The sequence below is a fragment of the Apteryx mantelli genome, chromosome 6 (genome assembly GCF_036417845.1).
Source record: "Apteryx mantelli isolate bAptMan1 chromosome 6, bAptMan1.hap1, whole genome shotgun sequence".
Classification (NCBI taxonomy): domain Eukaryota; kingdom Metazoa; phylum Chordata; class Aves; order Apterygiformes; family Apterygidae; genus Apteryx; species Apteryx mantelli.
In genome coordinates, this window is record NC_089983.1 from 16,268,147 (window position 1) to 16,283,236 (window position 15,090).

Here is a 15,090-nt window from a genome sequence, read left to right on the forward strand (position 1 = left end):
GTTCTTTGAAATGATAGTTATAAATTCTTGTCTTTACATCTCTGGATCTTGAGTGGTTGAATTCATTGCTTGCAGCCTTAGACAAGCACCTCATACTATGGCAAGGTGGAGTTTTGGGACAGTGAGATTGAAAAATTGTCCCTGTTGGCCACCTTCAGGTATTTTTCTGTGCAGTTCTGATTTTCAATGGCCATTTTAAGATGTCTGGTTCTTCCACACTGAGGCAAGTTCTTTAGAGTCCCAGTTGGAAGTCCTGTTGCCTAAATTACTAAAACCTTGTTTTAACATGATATGTAAACATCCTAAGTTGGATTTAGCCTCTGGTACCTGTTACCACATGATAACAAAGGGCTGAAGGTATCAGTAGTTTTACTTGGTATTACAGTGCCTGTTCGTCTGTGAAGAGAAGATGCTTACTCAAGTACAAATGACAGAATAAATATGAATGAATCAAAGATGTGTTATAGGCTGTGTCTGTCTTTTATACCTTTTTTATTTTAGGGTTTTTTCTTTTTTTTAAGAGAGGAGGGTGGGTTTTTTTTTCACAGAGTACTTATGTAACGATATCTACTAAATATTTCCAGTAGAGGGTGCTGTCACATTGTGTTGTCTTGGATTAAACCAAAAGTAGTCCAATAAAAGACAAAAATAGAAGCTGAACAGGAACTTGAGAAGAATACTAATCCTGAGTGATTCGTACATTCAAGATATGTGTAAAAGGGAGGTGGTAGAGCACAGTGATCATACCCAGTGTACATTCCACTTTCAATGGTGTGTGAAAACAGTGAAAACATTGGCAATCATAGTCTCAGAATCAAAAATAAGTGTGTGCTTATTGTATCAGATAAAGAAGCATAACCTTTTTCTCATACCCAGCACGTATATTAAAGAAAGTTCTATAAACTTCAGAATACATTTCATCTGGATTAAATTCTCAGTAAAAGGGATGTTAATTGTATAGGCATATACACCTATGAAGAAAAACAAAGACTAGTGTGGTCAGACATCATTTGTGGGCTTCGTTTTGTTTTTTCTTCTGCTACTGGTGAAACTTTTTTGTTATATGTAGCATGTACTCCTTTCATAGAAAGCAAGTTTTTGTGCCTTGAAACTTGACTTTTATTGTCTTTCCTAGGACCAAGGCTATAGGAACGAGATAGTGTCAAGTAAGTTACAAGATAGATTTAGAGCATATTAGCTCTTCCTCTTCTACAGTAATTTACACAGTACCATGCTTTTTCTCATAGCTAAGGCAAAGTAGTTTGCTCCATGATAAGTGATACAGGGTGTGTTGATTTACAGTAGAATAAGAACATCCATGTTAAAGCCATATTTGAATGGTTACTGTGGCATAGGAAATGAGCTGCAATCCATACTCTTACTTACCTCACTATATGATGTCTTGTATGTTTATTCCTAGCTTTAGAAGTAGTTTCACACACAGCTGAAGCTGGCATAAACCAGCAATTCATTCAGTTTTCCACACTACCCATTGCCAGTGTTAATGCAGGTTTTCATACAGCTGTATGGTAAGCCAGGTCAGGGAACTGATGTGGTTTAAGGGCTTTAATATAACTGCTTTAATGAAGCCCTGCTCCCACCCACATCACCCAAAAGAGCTAACTTAAACTTGAATCAGTTCCCCACACCAGTTTGTCAAACAACGGCACACAGTCTTGTACTTGAACAAGTTTTGGAATAGGCTAGAGGAAGGAAGACTCATGTTCGCAGTGCAGGTCTAAGCCTGATTAAACTAAGCACAGAACTGCTAACCCTGTTCATTGTGTTGGTTGCTCATTTTTACCTGTCTTCTCAAAAGTCTTCTGTTAATTAGAGTCCATAAATGAAAGGTATGGACTTGAAAGTTAGGAAAGTTCTGATCAGTTTTCCAGTAGATTCACAAATATAGCTAAACCCTTTTATAAGACTTTGACAATTCTGATAATTTTATTTATTACAAGATAACGATGGATACCATTTTTGGTAATTTTTTTAGCAGTTTAGTAGTAGTTAGTAGTTCTGGAGTATAATTCTTCATTTGCTTTACCTTTTCACATAATCCTAATGGCTTTGGATATATGCCATGCATAATGAATTTGATCAGCTTGTATTGTGTTTATCACTATGGCTGGGCATTCAACAAGGTTTGAAAAAAGAGCAAGTGTTGAGAGCAGACTGTGTATTAAGCGAGAGGTTGCATCGTTACCACCTGTTCCCCAGCTGTGTAAAGATACCGCCTGCTGGCTACGGTCTTAAAATACCCCAGCAAATGTATCTTTGCTGCTTGAGAAATGCTAGGTAGTGGCTGTGTAAGAGAGAACACATTCTAAGATAAGGACATTACCTTTAAAGTAGTTGGTTAATTGTCTCCTGTACAGATTTGCATTAGGAATAAACTTTATAGATACTTTATAGAAACATACTTTATAGTAGGATCTATGGTCATATGGCAAAAGTAATATGGGTATAGCCAGTATCCAGATATTTCTGGTGTTTGTGGACTTCTATAGCTTTCAAATGTAGCTCAAACAGAGTATGTATTGCAGTTATATTGTGATGAAGTCACAAAGGTGAACAAGAAGAATGGACAAAATGCTCATCAAAGAAGAAGCTCACGGATTTCTGAGCTAGCATTTCTGTTGCTGGTGTGGATATGTAAAAAGCGAGCTCAGTTCCTTACTTTTGTAAACCATTCAGCAGATAACAAAGGAAGCTTCAGTTCTGGCATTTTTAATTGATTCTTCATTTTCTCTATTTTACCACTTTAATAGTTTTGTGTTGACGGTCTTCAAGAAGAAAATTAGAAGAAAATGCTCTGTAATTTCTGACTATGATTCATTTTTAGATCCAAATTTGGTATTTAAAATAAGGCTTGAATCCAAAATGCTAAATCCCCTTAAATCTCCTGTAAATACTTTGTATTTACAGAAGGTGTTTTCTTTGGGGATTATAGCATGTTTTGTTCATGAGTATATGGAAGTAGTTCCATCTTAAGCACAGCTATACAAATTGTTGACATTTATTCATACAGTTGACATTCATTCTCAAAGACTGCATGGATTTTTGGATGGCATTTGTTTTTTTTTTAGGAAACCTGAATTCTTTCCCATCTCTACTGGATCTTGTGCAGTGTTTCAGATCTAAAATTGCCCTCTGATACGGGGATTGATGTTTTGAGTGCCTCTAGAAGAGAGGTATGAGATTGTGTTTGGTAGTAAGATCTGTGTAGTCCACAGTAACAGCAGCCACTTGAGGGGAGACTGAAATTCACGTTCTCTGGCTCCAGACCTGGGAGAAATACTTTCGATTTAAATTTTATTTTGGTGATAGTTATCTTGGGTTTTGAAGCATTGGCCTACTAAATGTTTGTTGGATATCATGTGTATATGAGGGGGACATTGTGAGACCTGGGGAGCTGAGTAACCACAGCTGCGATTTACAAAAACTGAGCAAAGGTGTAACAAGTTCTAGCCCATGGAGGTGGTTAGGTGGGTGGTTTGGGGTTTATTGTTTTCCTTGGTTTCAGGCATTTGTTTCCTCCTCTCAGTCATCTTTTCTAACTGCGGAGTACTTTTCGGGGGGTTGGCACGGTTCTAGTCTTGGAGAGCTTTTGCTGTTCCTACAGTCTGTATCCAACTGAATTATGTGGACAACATTAACAGTATGGAATCATACAGTGTCTTTGCCTGTTGGAGACTTTTCAGGTCTGCGGGGGGAAATATCCTCTCTTCTTTTAGCGTGATTGTTTAGCTTTAGGGGAAAAAAAAAATCAGCCTTACTTTGTCTAAGTTCTTCACCCTTGTCCTCACAATAGACTAGTTTCAGATGACAAAGTCTGGCAATTTTCCCTAATCCAGTTCTTGAACCTGGACTCTGAGCACTATATACTAAATCAGAGTACAGAGCCATAGCACTACTTTTAAACTTAGCATTTTCTTCAGAAGATGTTCAGGAAAGGCACAGAGAGTGCAAGGGTAGTAAGTAGTCTTATGGTCTTTCTGAAAACCTTGTTGACTAACTTCTGAACCACAAGAACCTTTCAATGGTAGAAATGTATCTTCTTTTTCAGATTTTTTTTGTCACTACTTCAGTGTCTGTTCTCCACAATCTTTTCAATAGCTTTAAGATTGATTCTTCTACTTCCTAGGATATTCCTGTGTCAGAACAGGATTTAGGGGAGTCTCTTTGTAATATTAGTAATATTAGTGTTCATGTATGTGTGCATTCTGATTGTACTGATGCCTGAGGCGAATACCTTGGCTTTTGGGTAGTGAATGTTCTTTAAGTCTAACTGAGTTCAGAGCTCTCCATTCTCCTCTGAAGTTAGGACTAATAAGCCAAAATTTGTGCTCTCTGTGTGTGTATGTGTACATAATACTTGTAAATGCGTATATGTGTGTATGTGTATATATATACACATGCATGGCCATATACACAACTTTCAGTGATATTTTAAAGGGAAGTCTTGCTGTAATCATTTTTGAAAAGCATAGTAATTTTATACTAGTACAGTACTATTTGATGACATTCCAGCTGGAACAAAAAATTAAAACTTTCAACATTTTTATATAGGTAAGTATTTTTTTCATTTATACAGGGAATGAAATTAAGATGGAGAGAATGCATGTTTTGCTTAAAGTTACCTAAGTCTCAGAAACTTAAATATAAAACTTCTAGTTGTCCTCAAATATGATTATTAAGAGGCTTGCCACCATCTGTAATGTGGATTAGTGCCTGTAAAAGGGATGTTTTAAACTCCGATAAATACATATTCATTAATTTTATATTAACACAGAAAGGTGCAGATGGCATGCCTTTTCTCACATTGTTCCCTTCTATGTTCTCTTTACCAACTTCTTTTTTTCTATTCTAATAGTTCGTTCTCATTCCAGTTTAGTTGTTTTTTTTTTTTTTCTTTGCTTTCTCTGATCTGTATGTTCTCTCTCTTTACTTGACAGACATTGTGGAGCATTCACTATTAAGCCATTTGGGCAGCTCTGGTCTACCTGTACTGATTTTCTTGTCCAGTCCTTCCCATGTGGCCGAGATCCATCATCAACATACCAGCTAGCAGCTGCCTGTTGTGAAACTTAGGGTCAGTTGTTTCATTGCAATGCTTGCTATTTACAGATTGGTAAATGATAAAACATGCTAAAATAAAATTCAGCAGAGTCTGCAATATTATTTAGTTACTTGCTGCATGTTTGTAAATTTCCTGATATTCTCTTATGTAAAACAAATTTTGTAATTCATGTCATTCATTCCTGAGATAGTCATGTATGTATTCATTCCATCATTATTTTCTTTCTAGTTCGACTTCCCAAGTTCTGTGCACGTTTGGTTTATTTTTCCCTCAGTGGTGAGGGAAATTTTCAGTACTTTAATGTATGATTTTTTTTTTTCTGAAACTGTTTTAGCTTCCTTTATTAACAACTCACTTTCTCCCCTTTTCTACCTATTTTGTGTGATTTACAATGATTTGTGTTCATGGTGTTATATTCTGTGGTGAGTGCTCAACCCTGCTTTTTATTATGCAAAAGAAGGTGCTGCTTTTAGTTTCTGATTTTCTTTTAAAATCTAGTGTTTTAATAAGATGAAGTTAGGGAAGAATACATGTTTTGCACATTATAAAATGTGTGTCCCTTTCTTATTTGAAAGCCTTTTAACAACCCTGTGATTTGTAGCAGGGACTTGCTATTTGATCAGGGTGTGATCTTTGTGTCATTTATCCCCAGTTTTGGCTTTCAAAAAATATTAAAACTTTGCCTGATTTTCCCTTAGACACATTGGTGAACTTGCTGAAGATTCGGTTTGCACTTTGCGCATTGGGTTTATTGCAGGCTGTTCCATGTCTGTGTTTTGTAAGTTAAACTCAGAGTAGTTTTTCACCCTCCTGTGGGGACTAGGCAGTAGAGAGGAAAAAATATGGGTTTGTAAGAGTCAAAACTAAAGAAAGGGTAAGAGAAATAGATTGGGACTGAAGTCCTGTAAGGTTGATATAATGGCAACTGAAGCGGGCAGGGAGACTGGCACTAGATGACTACGGAAATTGAGAGTTGAGGAAGGAAATGCAAAAGATTTGGAGCTAGTAGATGATGAAAAGAGGCTAAAATCTTGAGTTAACATGGTCTGAAAATCCTGATAGGGATGTACGAACTACAGCTAGTAATACTAGGAAACTGGCAGAGTTAAAAGGGAGGGGGAAAAGATGTATTGAGTAAGTTTTAGAAAAATGCAGGCGAACTGGAAGTGCCTGGCTATGAATATAGCATTAGAAAACAAAGATGTTATTTTGAGGCTGCCATGTGCCATACTAAGAGATGGAAAGGGATGAAGGAACTCACATTGGTTAAGTAAACAGAATAAAACAGATGGGTATTCCACAAATGGGATGTAGAGCAGCTGAGATTCAAGGGGAAACAGTAAGAGAAAGGGCAGAGAACTTGATGGTAGGAAGAATAAACAGAATAATATAAAAATTCTAGAGAGAGTTCTTGCCAGCACCTAAAAAGTTACCCATGTTTTCCGAATCTTGCGGCCCTTTTGTTGTCAGCAGCTACTGACATCCACTGACAAGTTACTTAATCACAGTCCATCACCTGTTCATTAGTTTACAAAAAGGACAGCTGTCAGTTACCCAGCTCCGGGTTTATAAAGCTGTGAGTTTTAGCTACTGAAGGGTAACGTAGGCATCATTATAAATTCCCGTAGAAATTTACCAACTCTGTTCACTTTGTTATTAAAAATACTAGAAACTGTATACAAATTAAAAGAAGTTTAAGGCAGAAAAATCATAGTTTAAGTTAGAATTAAGGTTGTTTGTACAGCATGGAGATACCTATGGTCTTGAAGGTGTCTTGGATACTGTTCCAGCTAAGTGGAAATGCTTAGGTATACTTAGGAATTGAACTAAATAAACAAACAGTTCTTGGAAATGCTTGATGCTAAGCTGAGCTTGAGATTTATTTAATGTATTGCTCTAATTTACATTACAGGGAATATAAAAGTAGAAAAAAAAAAAGGTTTGGTTAAATAATTTTGCACCATAACATATTATAAAAATAATTTTCCCCGCTCATTTTGAAAGAGGGTAACAGTTCCTTTACTGATTTGACATACTTTTGGAAAGCTATATGAACAGTGAGCAAAACTTGATTTTTTTTTTTTTAATAAATTAAATGTGAACTGATTTTAAGATTCCATACCTGCAAACAAATGAGTATGTTTCTTACCACTGTCAACTTCACATATATGCATGTGTAATGGAAATGTGATTTTCCTTTTTGAACCAAGTCTGTCTAGCTGACACAGCATCAAAATGAACTGTAACTTTCCACTAACGCATTATTAATGTAGTAAATGTGATGTGGCTCTAAGTAGAGGAAACAAAACTGCATTTTTCCCCTCTCTTTAGGAACCAAGGTTACATTCTGTGAGAAGAAATTTTTCTCATCCTTTGTCTGTGAGTCTGAAACCTCGATATACACAAAGTCCCCATTTTCATCCTAGAAAAGATTATAGAGCGGAAGATAAAATTCTTACACCACCTTCTTCTACAGATTCAGTAAAACAGGTTTTTAGCTATCTACCTTGCTAATGTATTTGTCACATGGAGGGTATGTAGTTCTCCAGCTTCTAACATTTGCCTGAATGTGCCTAAATTGAAACGTTACTGCTTTTCGTAGAGTAATAAAGTGAAATCTTGCAGTTTGGATGGGCAAACACATGAAATGCAGGATAAAATCATGGTTTCCTTTCTTAATAAAAAATACCTTTACAGGACAAAATTGTAATTTGTGATATACAGACTAATGTATGTACATTACTTGCTAGCATAGATTGAAAAGCAGCATACTTTTATTAAACAGAAAACTTAACATTTCACTTCTGGACTACATAAATTAAAAGATCCATTAGTTGCAAAGTAAAAGCCACTTTCCCACATATTGACAGCATTTACTTGTTGTGGATTCAAATCTGGTTATTTAAATCTGTGTGCGTTTTGTTTCAATTCCAGTATAGCTTGTATACTTTTAATTTTGCTGCAATAAGAATTCTCTAATTTATAAGATGTTTTTCTTATGTGTCATTTTAGTGTTTGGGAATAATAATTTTTTTCTAAATAAAATTTGGACCACTAGCTTAATAATTACATATCTTCATATGAGGCTGACATTTTTCTTAAATATGGTAAACAATACATTTGTGTTTATGGTGTGGTTTTAGCTATAGAGAAAGGCAAGAATTGACTTCTTACTATTATAAGACCACGGGAAACTTCACCTTGCTTCTTTGAATTTCTGTTGTCTATGCAAAATTGAAAAACTCCTTGACAGTATCATGTGTTGAGATGGAATACTACTTTCTCCTCAACTGCAGGAAGATAATTTTCCACTTCTTCCCTTGCCTCCTTTCCTTCCCCCTGAATTCCTCCTATATTTTGTAAAACTGATTCCTAAAAGGTTAAAACTCAGCCTCTATAGTTAATAGGAGTGCAAGCTGTGGCTTATTGCTTCTGTAGCACTGAGGTCTTTATTTTATGTATGTAAAATACCCCTGAGCTTTTAATTTTTCATTTGCTCTGTAGTAATTTCCTAACTGCATTTTGAGGTTTTCTTTTTTATCACATGGGGATCTCGCAGAGTGGGCGTTACAGTCAGTAAATAATCCACGAGTGATATGTAAATACCTTATTTAAAGATCATTCTAGCAGTCAATGGCATTCTTTCATATTGCGCTGGAAAAGAGGTGGAGTCTGGTTCTGTTCTTACACCTGTTTGACATTGTTGTGCGAGGAGATTCCCTGAAGTATGTCGTTTTATTTATGGTCTTGGTTGCAAGTTTGCTCAGATGGATTTGCCCCTTTCGCTAGGCAGAAAAAGAAATTGACACCAATATGATTTAAACCTTTTTTTAAAAAAAAAAAAAAAAAAAAGTGTTACCCTAACAGTTGTGGGGATTGTTTTAACAATAAGTATCAAAAGGAGATGCAATTTGTTAGATTCATGGGGATCTCAACCTACTTTTGATGGAGGAAAAAGCTGCTGTAGATTGTCATGTCTCTGGGCCAATCTGTACAACCCATCCAGTTGTTCTTCTGTTTGATTTAGATTTTAGAATTCATCAATATAAATATTTTAAAGAAATCTTGGCACATCCCAACAATAATTCATCTCCATGGGAGCGTTTTTAGATAGTAAATATTTCTGTAAATGGTATGCTATCTCCAGAGCTACCCAGGAAAGGTTATATGTTCTGTTAGAGCCTTATTTCTCATATCATGAAATATCTGTTTGACCCAGGATTCTTAAGGTTAACCTTAAATCCTTATTTTGGGGATTTGGAGTTTTGGTTTACCAAACATGACTTCCCAGTTTTTAAAACACTTTAAAGGTCTAAGAAGTTAATTTTATACCAAGTACTATATTAAAAAATGTATTTACAGGAAAGTCTTTGGAACTGATTGCTTGACAGTGTACAAATATGGTGCAGTCACTTGCATGTCTATCAGATTAAGTGGCATTTAATCTAAATACTCACAAATGGTAGTTTATTTCCATTTATCAGGACAGATGTTAGATTGTTGATACTGACTTGATCCTGCGGCCTTTGCTTCAAAGGGGGTTTACTTTTTTTTACTTGCATACAAACTTGATCATTTGGAAGGATATGCAATTTGGGGCACAAAAGGATATTTGTAATGTTCTGCTGTGGGGACTGTAACTTCAGTCTGAAGGATACTGCTTGTTCAGATTCTGTCACCAGGGCTTTACTCACAGTGCTTTGTTTTGGTCTGAGAGACCTGGAAAAGACCAAGATGAAGCATTGACTGTTGGCTTTCCTCCAAGAACCACAGATCACTGGTCGAGTACTGAGGGCTCCCCATTGATATTTATGTATGTCGTAGGCTTATCTTTCTTTAAAACGTTTGCCAGAATGCTGGCATTGTATGAATTAGCAGTAACCTAACCGTTAAGCTTCCAGTAGTTGGATCCTTCATCAGAAACAATAGAGGCACAATAAATGACTTTTGTAATTATATTAGTATTGTATTCCTGTAATATAGAATAGGAAAGAACTACATCATTTCCTCTAAAGTAGTGCCTAAAATTGCATTATCTTGACATTGTAACATTCATGGGTTTATGGGTTGTTTTTTTTCTTCTTCTCTTATACTACACTGTATTACTTTCCTGCCATTTAAAATTTTCATAATATGGAGATTTGTATGCTAGTTGATTCCAGATAATGAGATCCTGATCCCTCACTGTGGTTTTGGGGTTTGGAGGAGGGGAACGGTCTCTTTGGGCCTGTGCAGTTTCCCATTGATAGCTGTAAGGCTTTGCACATGTGTGCTAGGAGGGATCAGATCAGATTGTGGGACTGCGGCCTATGGGCATACAGATAGCCAACAAAAAATAACATATGGCAAATATTCACCTTCCTCCTTATGTACTGTTTGTTACATATTACTGAACCAAATTAATTTTCTGATTTCCCTGCTCGTATTTTTGGTTTTCTAGTGAGCTAGCTTTTGCAGTATTTCTAACTGATGTTTATTTAATGTTATCTTTATGTGGCAAAAGGCTGACTTTAACATTCTCTATTAGGTAACACTGAATGAAAACCTAGAGATTTAGACAATCTAAGTTATGGAAGTTATCACTCTCCTATACTTTTATGTATTTGATCAAGGAATATTTTCCTGCATTAAATAGAATTATCTTGTTCACTAACGCTTTTGGTACATGCTACTTCTGATCTTGAGCACCAGCAATATATTCATCATCCCTGTAGAACAGGTTACATTCTTCATATTAATTGGATATTTCTATGTATTCTGAAATTCATTTTCCAAAATACTTAACATTAAGTCAATGACTGTCTATTTCATAATTATTTTACCATTATGTTAGTGAGTAAACTGCATTCCAGTAGTAACTGAGGAAAAAGTAACAGAACACATGGCTCTTTCAGAATGTTTTTTCTCTGTTTTAACATAGTTCTAAAATGTGAGAAGTTGTATGGGTGTACTGTTGTACAAAAATAGGTTGGGAGCTTTGTAATGTTGAAGTACTGCAGTAGTTTCAGTTCATCTGGAATAAAATTTTCTTCATTTCTGTTTCCTATTTCAGTAAAAAACACACACTGTAAATCATTATTTTAAAGATCCAAAATATAATGCCAATGTCTTGATACATTTGCACAGTCTTGTAAGCGGTAGGCAAATCCTTATAACCTGTTATGCAGAAAATCCAAATAGAAATACAGAGAGCAGAGCTGTAATATGTAGCCCTTATTTTAACAATGCTTAATAATGTAGCTAAGATGGAATAGAAAAGCTAGATCTTATAAGGCCTTCTTAGACCTTTTGAGCCACAGCTAATTCAAAAAGTATTTAAACTGTAATTTTGAGAGCCACGTGGTTGCTTTGTACCTCCGTCCATCAACGTAGCTGTAGGCTATATAGATGTATGCATTAAAGAGAATACTGTTCATGTTTCTAATTGTTTTTTAATTGGATGGTTAAACTAGAACATCCGATTTTATTCCAGAACACATGATTTTATTTGATCAGATGGCTGTCTTATTTGATACTGTATTCCAGGTACTAATAATCTAGTTACTGCAACTTTGTTAGATGAGGTACTGTGGATGTGCATAGATAAGAGTAAGAAATTTGTAGATCTCATTTCAGTGAGCGGTTTGCCATTTTATAAATCAAAAGCTCTTTCTGTTGAAACCACTTGTAGAATACAGTAATAAAAAGCAAGTTTCTGTAGTTTGTAACTTCTAATAACATTCTGGTTTTGTAAGTAAAAGTTCAATTCAAATAAATTGGTCCCTATCTACTGTTTGAGTTGTAACTATTGTTTATTTAATGGTGACATAGATAAGTAGTATAACATTGTACTAGAAAAATAAGAAAAATTGAATTGGTAAACTTTCATCATTAAACTTCTACAAAACAAACTGATGTTTTGTCATCTTTATGGTAATTATACTTTTTAGAATATTAAGTAGCATTGCAGGAAAGTTGGCTTTTCTGCTCAAGTTAACATGCTTAACGAGATTTTGTTTCTGTTAGATTCCTGAAGTTATTCCTTCAAAGGAATAAAAAAGGATTGGGGCCAAATTTAAAAAAAAAAAGAAAAGAAAAAGAAAGAGTCAAAGTAAGGAGCTTTGAGAATGAAATATTGAACAGAATATTGTTGGCCGTAAAAGTCTTTAAACCCTATCTTTAAATAATGGACAAAACATCTTTCTTTAAATCATGCTACAGAGGAAGAAATAAACGTCAGTGTTTTGTTTTAGTTAAAGTAATGGGGATGGGGATGTGAGAAGTTTCTGACTATTGAATCTCAGAATTTTTGTGAAATAATTTTTTACTTTGTTTCTCACTGACCTGCCCTGAGCAAAAACTTTACATCTTCCTTGAGTCATGAAGTAAAGGAGTAAGCCTAAAAAGGAATACAGAGAGGAACTGTGAAGTGCAAAAGTGTTGCAATTTGAGATGATTAATATTCTAATTTTTTGAGTTTTTTAACGCGTTGTTGTTAAGTCCTATAACTGATTTCTGAAGAAATCTGACTAATTAGTTTTCACTTGTAATTTGTTCTCTGGACTGCTGCTATTATGTCTGTCCTCTGTTAAAATGTTCTGTATCAGTAGTGATTGATATATATCAAATAATAATGCTGATCTTTTTTTACTGTTGCTCTTATATGCCTTTGTAAGCTGCAAATACGGATGTTATGACCACAACTACGAAACATGTTTAGTCCAAAAATAATTTTACATTTTGATTTTCTTTCAGGTGAACAATGAATTACCCCTTTCTTTCTTGTTAGATGAGTCACTTTTGGTCATAGGGACATTTTTATAAATAGCAGTGATTTATGCTTCAAGTAATTGTTACAGTTTTAATATATTTGTGTTTTTGATACTTGATACTCTTTAACCTCAGATAGAAATGGATCTTCAAAGGCTGTTCAACTTGTAATAGTGAATTTATTCCAGGTGAGCTCATTAACTGGTTAAAATGTCTGAGTGAATAACTTTTGCATGAATACACAGACTGGTGTTTTTGTCCCAGTGGTGGTCTGAACAGGATGGAAAGTTTGAGACGTTCTCCTCTCAGAAGCTTCAACCAGTTCTACCTCATGGGGTTGAGAAGGAGTCATTTCTCATGACCGTGATAACTGCCTAGAGCAGTTTGTAGGCCATCTTATGTAATCCTTGACACACATTTTAAATCTTAAATAAAATATTGTTTGTTTTGAAGCTCTTTGTAATTACATAGTATTAAAGCAGTATGATTTCTTTTGCTTTGAACATACTCTAGCCCATATTTGAATTAGAAAAAGAAAGAGGTCTTTAAGGAAGTGTTTAATATGGATTCTGCTACAGCTGCATGAAGTGCATACGGGTACAAGATTGTAGTCTTTCCTGAGAAACTGTGTCCTGAAGACCACGCAGTGTACTTCTTATTCCTGTGGAAAAGTATTAATGGGGGAGTCACTTTTGCTGTCTCAGATTCCTCTTACTGAGTCTGTGAATTGTGAATTCAGTAGTGTATGATCTTTCTTGAGTTTCAGTACCCATTCAAAATTGGATGTTCATAAACCAATCCATCTGAATTTTTCTTTATTATTTTTATTTGGACGTTGCACATAGACAAGGAAAACCTTCTTTGTACCTGCACTCTTTAAATCATTTTCCTTATGTCTTGGTTTTATGTTTTTAATCAACAGGAAGCTCAGATGATTTGAAAAAAAAGAACATACAGCTATCAGTAGTTAATCTCCCATTCTTGGTCTTTTAAGAAACTGGAGGAGGCAAAGTTTAAACTGGATGATTTTATTAAATGGTTTATGCAGGTCATGGTTGGTTTTGGAGAGAAGACATTCTTTTATGTAGGCTTTCGATTCAAGTCAATTTCTAACAACTTTTCCCAAAAGCAAAAAGTGCTGCATTCGTATTTCCAGCAGGAGAGCGATCCTCCAGAAGGGGTTCCAGAGCTCGTGTTTGGTGGCAGCGCTTTGGACAAAGGCCGCCTTGGTTCCAACACCTTTGACATCTATTGCGTTAGTAGTGAGCAGATGGGCATGGAGTCAAGAACAGAGGGACATGCTATTTTAAGACCTCAGCCTCACGCATCAGGTGATGTTCTTGCCTTGAGTAAGTGTAACAACGTAATAAGAAAGAGGAAAAGTGCTTCCTGCAAAAACATTTTCAAATCCTCCATTACATTGAGAGCAGGGAGCAAAGTGCTTCCTGAACAACATACAGGACCCATCTGGAGGTCTGGGTAGACAGCAAGGTTTGCCATGTCCTTCTCTAGTCAGAACTCTGCTGGTGCAAAACTGCTGCTGCTGCTCATCTTGTGCTGCTGCGAGAAGATCGATAGTCCAGCAGCAGACCCCTGCTCCTGTTGGCGTACTTCTCTTTGCCATCTCTATCCTTTTTCCAGCTGATCAGAATGAAACTTTAGGGGGGTCCTGCAAGCCATCCGTAGAGGCATAGTTTCAGTGGGTTAATTGGTCCATTGGTCAGGTTGTGGCCTTTTCAGAAGTCCTAAAAATTATTTTAAGCTTCAGCGTGTGAGTCTTGTGCTCTTGCAGTGGGAGTTGCTGTGGTTACCACACCCCGTGAATCACAGTGCGGTGTAGGGATCTGGTCAGAGCCATTGCATTTTGGGTCACTGGAGGTGGGCTGTTTTGTTGCTTATATTCAGGCACCTTTTGAAGCCAGGAATCTTATGATCTTGTTCCTCTTCTCACTTGTTTAAATGCCTTGATCCAGTTGTAAACTCCTGTGAAGGATACTGCTAATCTTTTCTTCCTTCATTCTGTATTTTGGGGTCTTTGGTTTCACTGGTTCAGTTTCATTTCTGACTCAAGTCTTTAATGGTAACTGTTACCTGACTTCCAGTTTAGAAGCTTATAGCTGCCTCTCTAATATGGGGTTCTCCAAACTAAGGATCATCATGTCTATCCATAACAGTGTTTCTGTGTTGGTGTCATGAGAGTTTATACTATGAAAAATCCCGTCTTGGAGGTGTAAGCCTTGTGAGACCTCAAAATACAT

General features: G+C 35.9%; 1 protein-coding gene across 1 annotated transcript in view; it reads left to right on the plus strand.

The window, feature by feature from the left end:
- RFTN2 (raftlin family member 2) overlaps nt 1-15,090 on the plus strand; it is a 55,892-nt gene that overhangs the window by 352 nt on the left and 40,450 nt on the right. The window lies entirely within an intron of this gene.